At 44.3% G+C, this 16,983-nt stretch overlaps 1 protein-coding gene across 1 annotated transcript in view; it reads left to right on the top strand.

The window, feature by feature from the left end:
• The window catches only part of LOC139311736 (zinc finger protein 420-like), a 336,520-nt gene that overhangs the window by 103,228 nt on the left and 216,309 nt on the right, over positions 1 to 16,983 (top strand). The gene's annotated exons all lie outside the window — the stretch shown is intronic.

The raw sequence follows: 16,983 nt of genomic DNA, 5'->3' as shown, positions 1-16,983 counted from the left end.
TGCTCGTTGCTTGCCCAATCCAGTTCCCAATAGGTCGCAGCTCCAGTATGGCCTGTGGCCCGGGGATTGGGGACCCCTGTGGTAGATGACTAGCTTTGACTATGGATGGATTCAATTATTGTGGTGATAGGCCCACTGCTGGAAGATTTGAAGGGCCAAGTTGGGGACAGATTGTTATGGAGAAAAGGTACCATCTCAGTTGCTAAGTGTAGACACGACTTGGTGTCTCAGAATCAATCAATTTTTGGTCCCCTAAATGTTCATGTTTCAAAACTGGCCACGCCCACCCCCATTTTAGCAAAGGAGAAAAAAGTTGTGATACAGCACATGATAACGTGTCATCAAGAGTTAGTCACCCCTGGTCTAAGTGCTACTGCTATTGCTATAAAACACCAAGAGTTATTGTATATAAACTGGGTGGCCAAATAAGTATTTTAAATAACTATATAAACAATCTAGCACAAACATATGGATTCAGATATACCGGCAGTCCTTGACTTACAACCAGTCATTTAACAACTCTTCAAAGTTATGTCTGACTTTAAAAAGCTACATTACAAACTATCCTTGAAGTTACGATTGCTGCTCCCTCCCCATAGCCACATGATCACATTTTCGGTGCTTGGCAGCTGGTTTCTATTTATGAACAGCTGAGTAGTCATTTTTGCAAATTTACAATTTGCAACATTTTTTGCCGTTATCTAACAGAAAACAGCAAAAAACGGCCATTGGATAGGCTGGATTTACTTAATGACCATATTGCTCCACTTTATGACTGTCACAAAACTTATTGTAGAATTGAATCTGGTCATGCGGTACCTCACAACCACAATGAGTTCCAACAAGATTCTGGTCGTAATTCAAAGACTACCCATCAGTGGTGGGTTTCAAAATTTTTTACTACTGGGACTTCCGGTGGCTTCGCAATCACCGAATGGACGCTCCTTTAGGAGCTCCAGCCCCGTGATTTCGTTAGCCGCTAGAACAGCGAAAATCGGCTGTTCAGTGGCTTGAAAATCTCCCCCTGGGAAAAAGGGGGAGAGAAGAGCCGAAGGGTCTGGGTAGAGCTCCCCTAGACCCCCAGGTTTGTCTTTTTAAGCCTAGGGGTTGCAGGGTGAGCTCCTTGTAAGCCCTTCATTGCTCCGAATCCGGGACGAGTCTGCTTCATGCAGATGGAGGCATCGTGTCCACACCAGCAACACAATTTTAAGAATCATAAAGAATTTGGACTTTGGGTGCTGGCAGAGCAAATCGGGAGAACAAAAAAACAAAAAAACAAAAAACGCAAGTAACACTTTAACTCCGTTTAAAAATGCAGAAAATGGCGCCTGAGGGCGTGAAAGCGAAAGCTATTAGTGAAAGTGCTTGTTAACACTTGTTAACGCTTGTAACATTGATACAGCTACTGGATTACACCCTAAGAAAAAGATTTAAAGTGGAAGCGGCGTGGAAAATAATTTGGTATTGACCTCAATTAATTTACATCTTTACACTGTGTGGAAAATAGTTGGATTTGTCGACCTGATAGCTGGATAAATATAAAGTGAAGATTGAAACATGGCTGACATCAGGGCTGGAGGATCACTGTTTGGTGAATCAGCAAATTCTCTAGTTGTGACTGTAAAGGTTTTTCAAGAACTTTTAGACTCTTTTAACTCTGCTCTTTTGGAATCAATTGAAAGAACTTTTCAAAAATATAGCTTGAAGAATTATAATGATTTGTTGGCTGGAAAACAGGAGGAAATTAATCAGAGGATTTTGACTTTGGAGGACAAAGAGGCTGTCAGGATTGAAATGGAGGTTGGCACAGTTGAAACAGAGGTCTCGGCAGACGCTTCCACACAATTAATAGAAAAGCAACAAGTAGACTCTTTATTGCAAGCTGATAAACTTTATGGTAACAATTCTTGGCTTTATAGACAAAGGAATGAACTGATTGATTATACAAGCAAGAAGAGTCAAAATGGGGGTTTTAAGCCAGAGAAAATGATTTCAAGAAGAGAGCGAGCTTTCAAGATACATCAAATCAAAATTCAAAAATTTTTGAAAATAAAATTAGGGGGAGGAGCAATGTTGAAAGAATTATTGAAGAAAAAGGACTGGAAAAAATATAGAAAGAAGGGAAGAATAGAAGATTAATTCTTTGGGGGGGAGGATTTTAGTAATAAATTGAAAATCTTAATTAAATTGGTATTTTTAAAGGTTATTCTAAGACAATGATATAAAGGAAGTGTTCTCTTACAATTAGTTTTGGATATAAAAATGATTGCTTTTTAAAAGTTATGGAGGTATTAAAATGGTTAATTGAAAATTTGAAGGATATCTTCCTGCAGGTTTTGAAATTTATATTTGGTGAAATGAATTAAGAATGTTTTATTGATGTATTAAGAGATTTTTAAAATGTTTAACATAACGGGTGACTTTCCCGCCACCTTGAAAGAGGCGGTGGTGAGGCCTCTCCTCAAGAAGCCTTCCCTGGACCCGGCAATGTTGGTAAACTATCATCCAGTCTCCAACCTTCGCTTTGTGGCAAAGGTTGTTGAGAGTGTGGTTGCGCAACAGCTCCCCCAGCACCTGGATGAAACGACGTATCTGGATCCGTTCCAGTCAGGCTTCAGGCCCAGGTACAGCACGGAAACGGCATTGGTTGCATTGGTAGATGATCTCTGGAGGGCTCGGGACAGGGGGTGCTCCTCTGTCCTGGTCCTGTTAGACCTCTCAGCGGCTTTTGATACCATCGACCATGGTATCATGCTGCACCGGTTGGAAGAGTTAGGGGTGGGAGTCACTGTGTTGCAGTGGTTCTCCTCCTTTCTCTCTGACCGGTCGCAGTCTATGTTGACAGGGGGGCAGAGGTCAACCCCGAGGCCCTTCATATGTAGGGTGCCGCAAGGGTCGGTCCTCTTGCCTCTCCTGTTCAACATTTTGTGAAGCCGCTGGGCAAGATCATCCGTGATTTCGGGGTGAAGTACCACCAGTACGCTGATGACTCCCAGCTGTACATCTCACCCCGGATCACCCCAATGATGCCCTTGAAGTGATGTCCCGGTGTCTGGAGGCCATGCGGATCTGGATGGGGAGGAATAGGCTCAGGCTCAACCCATCCAATTTATTTATTTATTTTATTTTATTAAATTTCTATACCGCCCTTCTCCCGAAGGATTCACGGCGGTGAACAGCCAAAAGATAAAACACAGAGATACTAACTTTAAAATAGATTAAAACAGATTAAACAATTTGGCTAAATTTTAAAAATATCCCATAATTAAACAAATTAAAATTAGTGTTTAAAATTTAAATTTAAAAATTTTAAAAGGGAGAAGATTTAGGCCAGGCCAGCTTGATGAAATAAAAATGTTTTAAGCGCGCGACGGAAAGTGCGCAGATCCGGGATCCTCCGTATCTCCGGGGGGAGCTCGTTCCAGATCGTAGGTGCCCCCACAGAGAAGGCTCTCCCCCTAGGGGCCACCAGTCAACATTGTTTGGCCGACGGCACCTGGAGGAGCCCCTCTCTATGGGAGTGTACTGGCCAGTGGGAGGCTATTGGTGGTAGCAGGCGGTCCCGTAGATAACCAGGTCCTAAGCCATCCAAGACCGAGTGGCTGTGGTTTCCGACGTCCCGATTATAGTCAGTTGACGCCATCGCTGACTATTGGGGGCGAATCACTGGCCCCCACAGAGAGGGCTCGCAACTTGGGTGTCCTCCTGGATTCACGGCTGTCTTTAGAAGAGCATTTGACGGCTGTGACCGGGAGGATTTTTCATCAGGTTGGCCTGACTCGCCAGTTGTGTCCCTTTCTGGATTGGGACTCCTTACGCACAGTCACTCATGCCCTCGTCACCTCCCGCCTGGACTATTGTAATGCTCTCTACATGGGGCTCCCCTTGAGGAGCACCCGGAGGCTCCAACTGGCGCAGAGTGCAGCTGCGCGGGTGGTAAGAGAGCGACATGTTGCTCCCATGTAACACCTCTCCTGCACGAGCTGCACTGGCTCCCGGTGGTCTTCCGGGTGCGCTTCAAGGTTTTGGTTACCACCTTTAGAGCGCTCCATGGCTTAGGGCCTGGTTACCTACGGGACCGCCTACTACCACCAATAGCCTCCCACCGGCCAGTACGCTCTCATAGAGAGGGACTCCTCCGGGTGCCGTCAGCCAAACAATGTCGACTGGTGGCCCCCAGGGGGAGAGCCTTCTCTGTGGGGGCACCTACTGTCTGGAATGAGCTCCCTCCAGAGATACGGAGGATCCCGGATCTGCGCACCTTCCGCCGCGCTGTGAAGACCTTTTTATTCCACCAGGCGGGCCTGGCCTAATTTTTTCCCTCTTTTCTTTTAATATATAAATTTTAAATCTGTTTTTAAATTATTGGGGTTTTAATTTGCCTGGGCCAGAATTATTTAATTCAATTTTATCTGGTTTTTTAAATTTTATGTATTTATGTATTTTATTGGTTGGCTGTTCACCGCCCTGAGTCCTTCGGGAGTAGGGCGGTATACAAATAAAATAAAATAAATAAATAAATAAGATTATAGTATCTTAAAAGGTATACAAGAGAAAATGTTTAAGGTTTTAAAATGTTCAATTTTATGAAGGATTAAAGAGGATAAATGTTAAATTTAGAATCTTATTAGAGAGTAATGCTGAAAAAGAATGGTGTTTGAGGGTGTGGAAATGAAACTTATCCATGATTTTTAATGTTTGTAATATTGTTAAATTATTGGATTACATATCAAGAAAAAGGTTTTTATATTTAGGAAGAATGAATTTAATTCAACTGATTTTGAGAATTTATAAAAGGGAGGTTGATGAATTCGAGTAAGGGGAGTTAAAGAGTGTGTGGGAGTTTTGAACTTTGTAGTTAGTTAGTATATTTTAGCTTACCCTGTTTTCGCTCTGGGAAGTCGGGGGGTGGGTGGGGAGGGAGGGACAAAGGTTGGGTTGGGATAAAAGTGTTGAATAGATAAATGTTTTAATAGAAAAGAAAATGTGGGGGAAATGTAATAATAAATGAAATGATAATATTAAGATATGATAATTATTGGAGGAGTAAGATGGAAAAAAGATGTATTCAGACGATATATTGACTGATTAATTATATATTGTATGTTTGTTTGTTTATAAAATAAAAAACTTTTTAATTAAAAAAATTTTTTTTACTACTGGTTCTGTGGGTGTGGCTTGGTAGGTGTGACTTGGTGGGTGTGGCAGGGGAAGGATATTGTAAAATCTCCATTCCCATCCCACTCCAGGGGAAGGTTACTGAAAAATCCCCATTTCCTCCTGATCAGCTGGGATTTGGGAGGCAGAGAATAGATGGGGGCGGGGCCAGTCAGAATTTTTACTACCGGTTCTCCGAACTACTCAAAATGTCCGCTACCGGTTCTCCAGAACTGGTCAGAACCTGCTGAAATCCACTTCTGCTACCCATAAATAATTTGTAAAGATGTCAATGTACGTATAAATAAATGACTGGATAAATGGAAATTTCTAGTTTACCCTGTCAGGGTTCCAAGTAACATACCCATAGCAAACAAAACTCTGAGGCAGGTAGATTCCTCAAAGAATAAGTTTATTGGATATGTCATATTGGCGCAGGCTGGTGAAAACTGCCTTTGAACATTCCCATGGTTTTCACCTAATTAAAAAAAAGTTTATCACTTTCCCAAAACAACCAATCACATGGCCCAATCAGAGTACAGTCCAGTTGCTAGGTGACATCAGTCCCCTCCTTCCGAACACCTGCAGGAATGTCCTTGGATCCCAAAGAAAGTATTTTGTTTTGACTATAATACACCAACTATCTCTATTCCTCCCTCTCTATCCCTCAGCTCCACTGTGTCAGCACTGAACTCTCAAAATGGCCTCAGTCAGGCCAGCTTCAGGGTTGACATACACTCCCCAACTGGCACATACTTCAGAACAGTGTTGTTCTGTCCCCGTCCCACACACGCACACCAACAGACGTCCAAGAGTTAAAAACCAAACCAGCTGACAAGAAACTCCCTTTTGATAACGGAACTTGGCAGCAACCTAGTGGCTGCCTGCCAAGAGTCTTTTACTTACGAAGGAAGGAGAGAACTTCTCTCCGCTTTTGTACATCAAAGTAAATGTTCAATAAGTGCAGGGTAAATTAAGTCCAGTTCACAAATGTAGTCCAGCAAAGCTTATAGAAAAAGTCCAGCAATGCAGAATGGTGTGGAAGCTTTCAGCTTTGTTCATCACAAGGCTTGACTGGCCACCACACTCCCTTTTATACCCTGTGGGGTGTGGTCCAGTAACTGAGCCTAATCTCTGGCATGCCTCCTTTTCTGTTGCGTGCACTTATCTCTCCGACGCTGGTGTGGATCCAGCCAAGACTCATCTCCATCACTGTCTGACTGCGACTGCTCGGGGATACCTGGCTCCTGGCCAATCTCTTCTCCTTCGGGAGACACCTGAGGCATTGCCAGAGAGGAGGGTCCTGGAGAGGGAGGCCCGGCCAACTCCTCTCCTTCCCTTTTGGAGCTTTCTTCCTCCGATAAGACGGGCTCGGGGGTCGGAGCCACAAGTGTATGAATAGAAAAAAAATGTGAACAGTGTTGTGTTTTAGGTTTATATCTCAAATCGCTAATAGCAGCAGATGACCCAAGAAGCAAGATTTCATTAATCAGCTGTCACCCCTGGAGGCCATCTTTTCTTTGGATCTTCAGGGCTGCCACTCATGGAGGATGGGCATGCTGTGGGAACTGGGAGGGGGTTGGCTGGCGATGGTGTGAGATGTATAGCCATAACAACACCAACATTCTTTCACTGGGAGTCAAGGACGTTCAACCTGCACCTGGAGAGGCATGACTGGGAAGCTACTCTGATTAGGCAGGTGGCCTGATTGGAACATGTGATGGACATATGGGTGCAGGGGAAGGGTACTTTGACTTTCCTTTGGGTGGGGAAAACCCGGGAGACTTCAGATTCGGGTTTTCTCAGATGTGCCAATATGACATCTCCAATAAAATGGAAGTTTGAGGAAATGCCTGCCTCGGAGTCTTATACTTGGTTGGGGGTGTTATTTGGAATCCTGACATCAGCTTTAATAACATGGAATGAATAGCTATGATAAACAATCTTGGAAAGGGAATATGCAAAACTCCTGCCCTGATTCATGAGTGAATTCATAATGGCAAATTAAAAATGAGTCATTTCAACCTCCTTTCCAAAACAGGGGAAACTGGGGGGTCTTTTTCTCAAATAGGTCTGTGCTGAAATATTGACCTGCTCTTCATGAGTGATGTTTCTAAGAAAGCTCATTTCTTTTCCAGCCTTGGTGATTTCTCCTGTACTTTTGGTTTCAACTCCCATGGAATAGCCTGAAAAATCTGCCTTGTCTTTGCTGCCCAAAATTTTCTCCAAATGGGGTAGATTTTGCTGAGTGTGGGAAGAGTGACCCATATACATTTTCTGGAATGGTAACTTCAGCATGGTTCCCCCTGAAGCCCCAATGGGGAAAAAAGCAGCAGCTACAATGGCTTGCAGAGGGTGAAACAATGATTCCTTTTAGCAATCTGCAAACCAAATCTACATCTCCACATTCACAAGTACAATAATGCATATCTAGCAGAAATTAAATTGCTAAATTAACACACATCAAGCAGTAAGCCCACTGCAGTTATTTAGCCTTTGCTTTCAAGCCAACTTCTGTTCTTGCTGTTAGCTGCTCTTTTGTATTCAGGTCTGGTCTTAAAATGATAATGTAGCATTTGGGAATGAAGATGCAGCCCAATAAGCCGGCACTGGAGGACAAGATGGAGAAAACCTGCACGGCCACCATGTATTTCCCCTTGGTGCTCAGGTAGGTGGGCACAAAGGAGATCCAGACACTGCAGAAGACCAGCATGCTGAAGGTGATCAGCTTGGCTTCGTTGAAGGCCCCAGGGAGGTTCCTGGCCAGGAAAGCCACCACAAAGCAGACAGCAGCTTGGAAGCCCATGTAGCTAAGGGCACCATAAAACATGGCGACGGAGCCTTCGTTGCATTGCAGGATGATCTCTCCAGACTGGGATTGCATATCAGACTCAGGAAATGGAGGAGAGGTTCCCAGCCAGAATGTGCAGATGATCATTTGGATGCCAGAACAAGAAATAATAATGGAGTTGGCCAAGCTCTTCCCCAGCCACTTCCTTGCCTTGCTCCCTGGCTTGGTTGCCAAGAAGGCCAGCACCACCGTGACCGTTTTGGCCAAAACAGAAGAGACGGCAACCGAGAAGATGATGCTAAAGACAGTTTGTCGGAGGAGGCAAGTGGTAGTCCTTGGCTGACCAATGAATAAGAAGGAGGATGAGAAAGAAAACAGGAGGGAGATGAGGAGGACAAAGGAGAGGTCTTGATTGTTGGCTTTGACCAAAGGAGTTTCCAGGAATTTAATGAAGATGATTAACACAAAGGCTGTGATTAAGCAGAAGAAGAGGGCAAGGGAAGTCAGGATGATCCCCAGATAGTCTTTGTAGGACAGGAAGGTTTGGATCTTGGGGAGACATTGAACTTGGGCCTTATTTGGATGCTGATCAGCGGGACACTTGCTGCAATAATCTGCATCTGAAAAGAAAAGAGATGTAGCATGTAGCATGATTAATGCCTTCCTTCTGGAATGAATATTGCATTATGCTGTTTTCCATCTGTGAGTTCTGATGATTGAAACCCAGACAGAGAAATGCTCCTTTTCTGAGAAAATATGGAGTACAAGGAAGCTTGCTTGAATTATTATAACAAAAAGACTTTTTCAGTAGCAATGCAATGGTAGATGAAGAGAGCTCAGAATAAAAATTTCACCAGGGAGGTTCTACTCTAGAGAAGGTCCATTTGTAGTACACATCTACCATGCTCTTACCATATAAGAACAGTAGGATCTCTATTATTGGCCTGGACTCTGAAGGAGGAGCTTAAAACCTTGCACTCCAAGACTGCTCGATTTTTTTATTTTGATGACTGTAAATCCATTTCTTCTTGCCACATTTTTCAATGGAACAATGGGATGGAATTCTTTCATTGTAAATCTCTTGGAGCACATGTTTCAGAAGTCAAAGACAGCAATTCTTTATTTCAGAATGCATCTTAGTGATTCCTGGCCCAGGTCACAAAGTCCAGCTTTTTCTTCAGCAGGACACCTACCTTCCTGAGTCGAGATGGTCCCTTCTGCACACAAGGAACAGCCATAGCAGCAAAGTGGTTCCCCCTCCAATACCATTTTGGCTTCTCCGGGATGACATCTTCCAGTACACCTGGAATGACGAAATGTCTAACAACAACAAAAAGACATTACCACCACATGTGAGATGCTGTCCATGAAAATGAGCTCCGGTTCTGTGAGCATGGCTTATTTTGTGGGCGTGGCTTGGGGGCTAATGTGAATGGGTGGGTGTGGCCAACTTTTTTTTTTTGTTACTTTTAAAAGCATTATTTCTACAACCTTAAGAGGTTGCAGAAAAAATATGCTTTTAGGAGCTTCTGACGATCAGGCAAATCTGGGATCGCCAGAAGCTTTTAAAGGGATTTTTTTCCCCTACAACCTCCTCAAGAGGTTGCAGGAAAACATGCTTTTAGAAGCTTCTGGTGATCAGGCAAATCTGCTGGGATCGCCAGAGACTTTTAAAGGGATTTTTTCCCCTACAACCTCTTCAGCTGAAGAGGTTGCAGAAAAAATGTTTTCAGAAGCCTCTGAAGATCCCAGCTGAGCCGCGCGATCATCATAGGATTTTTTTTAAACTTTTAAAAGCGTTTTGTTCAGCCGAAGAGGTTGTAAAAAAAAAATGCTTTTAAAAGTTAAAAAAAAAGCCTCTGATGAGGTGGGTGGAGTAAGCAAGTGGCGACTGGGCCGGGGACCAGTTTGGGGGCGTGGCCAGCCAATGTTATTACCAGTTCTCTGAACTACTAAATTTTTTTACTACCGGTTCTTGCGAACCGGTGCGAACTGGGAGCAACCCATCACTGCCACAGACCCTCTTTAAAATACCTTTTGGGGCCACGGCAGAGATGGGATTCACTTACCTTCCCTACTGATTCGCAATGTTCCAATATCTAAGGGGCTGCCAGAAGGAAGAAGGGGTCAACCTATTCTCCAAAGCACCTGAAGGCAGAACAAGAAGTAGTGGATAGAAACTAATCAAGGAGAGAAGCAACCTAGAACTAAGGAGAAATTTCCTGAGAGAACAATTAATCAGTAGAACAACTTCCCTCCAGAAGTTGTGAATTCTCCAACACTGGAAGTTTTTAAGAAGAGTCTGGACAACCGTTTGTCTGAAATAGTAGAGGATTTCCTGCCTGAGCAGGATGTTTATTTTATTTTATTTTATTTATTTTATTTATTTGATTTGTATACCGCCCTACTCCCGAAGGACTCAGGGCGGTGAACAGCCAACAATAAAATACATAAATACACAAAATTTAAAAACCCGATAAAATCAAATTAAACTTTTTGGCCCAGACAAATTAAAATACCCCAATAATTTAAAAACAGATTAAAATTTACATATTTAAAAAGGGAAGAGATCAGGCCAAGCCCGCTTGATGGAATAAAAAGGTCTTCACAGCACGGCGGAAGGAGCGCAGATCTGGGATCCTCCGTATCTCCGGGGGGAGCTCATTCCAGATGGTAGGTGCCCCCACAGAGAAGGCTCTCCCCCTAGGGGCCGCCAGTTGACACTGTTTGGCTGACGGCACCCGGAGGAGTCCCTCTCTATGAGAGCGTACTGGCCGGTGGGAGGCTATTGGTGGTAGTAGGCGGTCCCGTAAATAACCAGGCCCTAAGCCATGGAGCGCTTTAAAGGTGGTAACCAAAACCTTGAAGCGCACCCGGAAGACCACCGGGAGCCAGTGCAGCTCGCGCAGGAGAGGTGTTACATGGGAGTGCCATGTCGCTCCCATTACCACCCGCGTGGCCGCACTCTGCGCCAGTTGGAGCCTCCGGGTGCTCCTCAAGGGGAGCCCCATGTAGAGAGCATTACAATAGTCCAGGCGGGAGGTGATGAGGGCATGAGTGACCGTGTGTAACGAGTCCCGATCCAGAAAGGGACGCAACTGGCGAATCAGGTGGACCTGATAAAAAGTCCTCCCGGTCACGGCCGTCAAGTGCTCTTCTAAAGACAGCCGTGAATCCAGGAGGACGCCCAAGTTGCGAGCCCTCTCCGTGGGGGCCAATGATTCGCCCCCAATAGTCAGTGATGGCGTCAACTGGCTATATCAAGACGTCGGAAACCACAGCCACTCGGTCTTGGATGGGTTGAGCCTGAGCCTGTTCCTCCCCATTCAGATCCGTACGGCCTCCAGGCACCGGGACATCACTTCAAGGGCATCGTTGGGGTGATCCGGGGTGGAGATGTACAGCTGGGTGTCATCAGCGTACTGATGTTGGATTAGAAGACCTCCAAAATCCTGTTACAGGGGTTATGTCAGGATCAGTTTGAGATGTATTGCCTGACTCTCGAGGAGCTGCCTTCAGCTGCGTCTCTGAAGTCGTTCCGGTTCCTGTCTTATGTAGATATATACCTGTAATGATGGTTTGTTAAGTGGGCTTTTACTGACGATTAAATCTATCTGAAACAGATCCGTTCCAATTCTGTTATTCTGTTATATCATCTGGACTTCAGGAAGACTGAAGAACTTTCTTCCTGAAGATGAAGGAAGACGGTGCAAAGCAGGTGGGCTTCTCAGTATTTTAAAAGTCCAGATTATATCACTAGAGAAGGGCAAGCCAGTGCAAATAAATAGATTATAAATTGAAGAAGTGTGCTTGATGATGGTTGGTTTAAAAATCCACGGGACGAATGATAGCAGCTTGAAATAAAGAGATAACTGCTATTTGAGAGAGAAAATAATATGGCAACCGGAGACATTTCTATACATATGTGAGAGAATCTGGGGTGGCTTTCTGAGTTTCTAGTTTTTAGTTTTTCTATGTATTTTTAAAAATGATTTTACATTGTTTTTAGTGTGATCTAGTTCTTAGCTATTTTTCTATGGCTTCTTCTTTTTACATGCTATTTACTTTTAAACATAATTACTTTTAAGTATAAAGAGCTGTGGTGGCGCAGTGGTTAGAATGAAGTATTTATTTATTTATTTATTTATTGGTTCGATTTATATGCCGCCCTTCTCCGGAGACTCAGGGCGGCTTACAATGCGTTAAGCAATAGCCTTCATACTTTTGTATGCTTTCGCCCCCCCCAAGCGGTGTTCTTTTTTATACAAAGTCAGCTTATTGCCCCCACAATCCGGGTCCTCATTTTACCTACCTCGAAAGGATGGAAGGCTGAGTCAACCTTGAGCCTGGTGAGATGTGAACTTGCAGTAATTGCAGGCAGCTGGTGTTATTGTAGTCTAACTCTGCATTCCCACTGCCAGGAGTTCAATCCTGACCATCTCAAGATTGACTCAGCCTTCCATCCTTCTGAGGTGGGTAAAACGAGGATCCAAATTGTTGGGTCAATATACTGACTCTGTAAAACACTTAGAGAGGGCTGTAAAGCACTATGAAGCGATATATAAATCTAAGTGCTATTGCTATTGCTATAATACTGCAGGATCCAATCTGGGTCAGTCACGGAACCAGAGGTTCTGTCTTCCGAGCTTTCGGACTTGTTGGAGCCCATCCTCAGGGAACTTCTCTCTAGCAGAGTCTGCGCTGTTCTGTGTGTGTATTTATAGTGCCTGGTGTAAGTGAAGTTTTAGATGTTGATCGGGGTGTGTTGATGGCTGTTGATGGCTTGCGCTTTAGTCATTAGCTGTTGTTTGCTTGTATGCCCAGCTCTCGCCTTCTAAGTACTTGATAGACTGGTGGTAAATCCGCACTCCTGTTGACTAATGAGAGGCCTGTTTCCCAGGCTTCAATTACTTCCCTGGCTGTTTTTGTGCCTGCTCGTCCAACAAACTTAGTAGCTGGAAAATCGAATGTGTGTTCTTTTTCATATCAGTATGTTTAAATATAATACTCTCCATATACTATTTTTATAAAAAATTAACATTCTACTGTTTTTGAACTTTAACGAATTAAAGGAAAACTATTAGAATTTCACCCAAATGAGATGGATGGATTACACCTACCTGGCTAAAATGCCTGGACCACCTCTCCTGATCAAGGATGAAATTGTTCTCTGAGGAGCCCCAATGTCTGCATATTTCTCCAAACTTGGTGGCACGGGTAGATTGGTTCAAGAAGGTCTCCCATTTCACAATATCAAAACTGGCACTCAACTCCCCTTTCTCATCCAAATACACGCCTTCCAGAGAGGAGTTGTAGAACTGGGTGTTTCCCAGAAAAGAGTGAAGCTAAAGTCAAGACAATTAATCATGTTCAGAGAATAGGAAACCAAGTCTAATAATTCCATCTGCCTGTAAAATCTTAGGGCTAATAGAAATTATAATCTTAGAATTGGTTTTTCTAACGTTTTTTTTTTTTTTAATTGCTTATTTGCAACTGTTTCTTATTCTTGTCTTTTTCTTGTGGGGGCACTAAACTGACTTTGTATAAATATACAAAAGTATGAAGGCTATTGCTTAATGCATTGTAAGTTGCCCTGAGTCTCCGGAGAAGGGTGGCATATAAATCAAATAAAAAAAAAAATTGTGTGAACCACCCAGCGATAGGCATGTGATATGGGTATTTATGTCATTTGAATAAATACAATAAATAAAATCAGCAGCAGCAGCTAAGGAAAATAGGTGACCGTGGAACATTGCAAGTATAGGTGGTCCTTGACTTATGGCCACAATTGAGTCCAACATTTCTGTTGTTAAGCAAGACATTTCTTAAGTGAGTTTGGCCCTATTTTACAACTTTTCTTGCCACAATTGTTAAGTGAATCATTGCAGTTGTTAAGTTAGTAATGCGGTTGTTAAGTGAATCTGGCTTCCCCATTGACTTTGTTGTCAGAAGGTCGTAAAAGGAGATCAGATGACCCCGGGACACTGCTACCGTCGTAAATATGAATTTTTATAATGTGACCATGGGGATGCTGCAAAGGTCATAAATGTGAAAAATGGTTATAAGTCAGAGGTGGGTTCTAAAATTTTTTACTACCGGTTCTGTGGGCGTGGCTTATTTTGTGGGTGTGGCTTGATGGTCATGTGACAACAATTCTTTAGGATTTAGCAGAGGTACTGGTCTACCAGGCTTTTAATTGGTAGACCAGTACCTTTAACCAGTACCTTTAACTTTTAACTGAGGCACCGTGTTATAGTGGTTCTCCTCCTTTCTCTCGGACCGGTCGCAGTTTGTGTTGGCAGGGGGGCAGAGGTCAACCTCGAGACGCCTCATATGTGGGGTGCCTCAGGGGTTGGTTCTCTCGCCCCTTTTGTTCAACATCTATGTGAAGCCGCTGGGTGAGATCATCCGTGGCTTCGGGGTGAAGTACCACCAGTACGCTGATGACACCCAGCTGTACATCTCCACCCTGGGTCATCCCAATGATGCCCTTGAAGTGATGTCCTGGTGCCTGGAGGCCATGCGGATCTGGATGGGGAGGAACAGGCTCAGGCTCAACCCATCCAAGACTGAGTGGCTGTGGTTTCCGGCATCCCGATATAATCAGTTGACACCATCACTGACTATTGGGGGCGAGTCTTTGGCCCCCACAGAGAGGGCTCACAATTTGGGCGTCTTCCTGGATACACAGCTGTCCTTGGAGGAACATCTGACGGCTGCAGCCAGGGGGACTTTTTATCAGGTTCGCCTGATCCGCCAGTTGCGGCCCGTCCTAGATCGGGATTCCTTGTGCACAGCCACTCATGCCCTCGTCACCTCTCGCCTGGACTATGGCAATGCTCTCTACATGGGGCTCCCCTTGAAGGGCACCCGGAGGCTCCAACTGGTCCAGAATGCGGCTGCGTGGGTAGTTACGGGAGCCGCATGGCGCTCCCACATAACACCTCTCCTGCGTGAGCTGCACTGGCTTCTGGTGGTCTTCCGGGTGCGCTTCAAGGTGTTGGTTATCACCTTTAAAGCGCTCCATGGCATAGGACCTGGATATCTTCGAGACCGCCTGCTACTACCAATGGCCTCCCACCGACCTGTGCGCTCCCACAGAGAGGGCCTCCTCAGGGTGCCATCGGCCAAGCAACGTAGACTGGTGGCCCCCAGGGAGAGGGCCTTTTCTGCCCTCTGGAATCAGCTGCCCCCAGAGATATGAAGAATCCAAGACCTCGGTGCCTTCCGCTGTGCCCTGAAGACCTATCTTTTTCAGCAAGCCGGGCTGGCTTAACACATTTTAAAATGTTTTTAATAGGTTTGTTATTGTTCTTTTAATTATGGGGCCAAATGCATATATATCTTTTAAACTGTATTTTAATGTTTATGTTTTTTACTCTGGCTGTGCACCGCCCTGAGTCCTTCGGGAGAAGGGCGGTATATAAATTTGATAATAATAACAATAATAACTGCTTGCAGAGCTGTACTGGTCTACTCATTTGTTTTTGGAGGCACCAGTCTACTCATTTGTTTTTGGAGGCACTGGTCTACTCATTTGTTTTTGGAGGCACGGTCTACCTATTTATTTTTGGAGGCACCGGTCTACTCATTTGTTTTTGGAGGCACTGGTTTACCCATTTATTTTTTCAGGCACCAGTCTATTCATTTGTTTTTGGAGGCACTGGTCTACCCATTTATTTTTGCAGGCACCGGTCTACTCATTTGTTTTTGGAGGCACCGGTCTACCACCCCACTGCCTTTTAACACTGATCAGCTGTAGGGCGGCCCTTTGAAGCCCCGCGGCAACAGTTTAAACAGTTTTTTTTCCTTCTAGCTGATCAGCTGGGACTCAGGAGGCAGCAATAGATTGGGGGTGGGGCCAAATAAAAGATAAGAATAATGTGGGGGGGAGCGGGGGGGCAGAACCAGTTCAGTGACATCATATCGTCACCGCTACCGGCTCGGCGGAACCGGGCGGAACCGGGAGGAACCCACCACTGTTATAAATTACTTTTTTTCAGTGCCATGGTAACTTCAAATGATCACTAAATGAACTATTATAACCTATCCAGCAGAAAATAGGGAATGGAAGAATATTGGAAGGATAGTGAAGAAATCTATGGAGTTTTTCAGTTATCCAGGCCATGGTTATTCCAAAGGTACTTTTTTCAAGAGGCAACTGGACTTTCTGGTTTTTCTTTGAAAACGTTTCACTTCTCATCCAAGAGGCTTCTTCAGCTCTAACTGAAATCCTTCCCATCCAGTCAGAGCTGAAGAAGATTCTTGGATGAGAAGTGAAATGTCTTCAAAGAAAAACCAGAAAGTCCAGTTGCCTCTTGAAAAAAGCACCTTTGTGACGATAGTGAAGAAGGAAGTTAGCATAGCAGAAAGTCTTACTGAGTAATGGAGAGACCAAACTGGTCTACAAGAAAGACCAAATGATGAACAGAAAAGAGACATAATACAGCACAGCTGATCGTCAGAAATATAGGTTCGCCCGAACCAGTAGCATATATTACTACCAGTTCTGGCGAACCGGTCCGAACCAGTTGCATTTCACCCCTGCCGCTGAGTGCTTAAATCTGGCCTACGGGGCTCCTCTGGAAACAACGAACTTTCTCCTTAATTCCATATAGTAGGCAGAGCAGATAACAACAAGATCTGGCCGTGGCTAAGAGAAGGAAAATCAAAGAAAGAGACAGAGGAGTAATTCTGGCTGCACAAGACCAAGCCTTAAGAACAAATGCATACAAAGCCAGAATTGAAAAAATAGTGAAAACAGCAAACACGAACTCTGCAAACAAGATAAAGAAGCTATGGACAAGCCAGTGAGCGGCTGCAAGAAGATCACACAAACAATTGTGCAATGAAGAAGCAACAGTGCTGCTTTGGAACATCTGCAAGAAATACCATTTGCCTTCAAGGAACAACTGGCGGGACCAAAAAATAAACAAAGGAACAGAAAATGAAGAAGTGAAAGTGTTCTGGGACTTTAGACTTCAAGCAGACTACCACCTGCCATTTAACACACCAGATTTAACAACTGCCGTTTC

Source organism: Pituophis catenifer, unplaced genomic scaffold, assembly GCF_029215685.1.
Source record: "Pituophis catenifer annectens isolate HBS135680 unplaced genomic scaffold, rPitCat1.0.hap2 SCAF_2, whole genome shotgun sequence".
Taxonomy (NCBI): domain Eukaryota; kingdom Metazoa; phylum Chordata; class Lepidosauria; order Squamata; family Colubridae; genus Pituophis; species Pituophis catenifer.
Note: the sequence above shows the minus strand (reverse complement) of the source record. Positions and strands in the feature narration are given on the sequence as shown.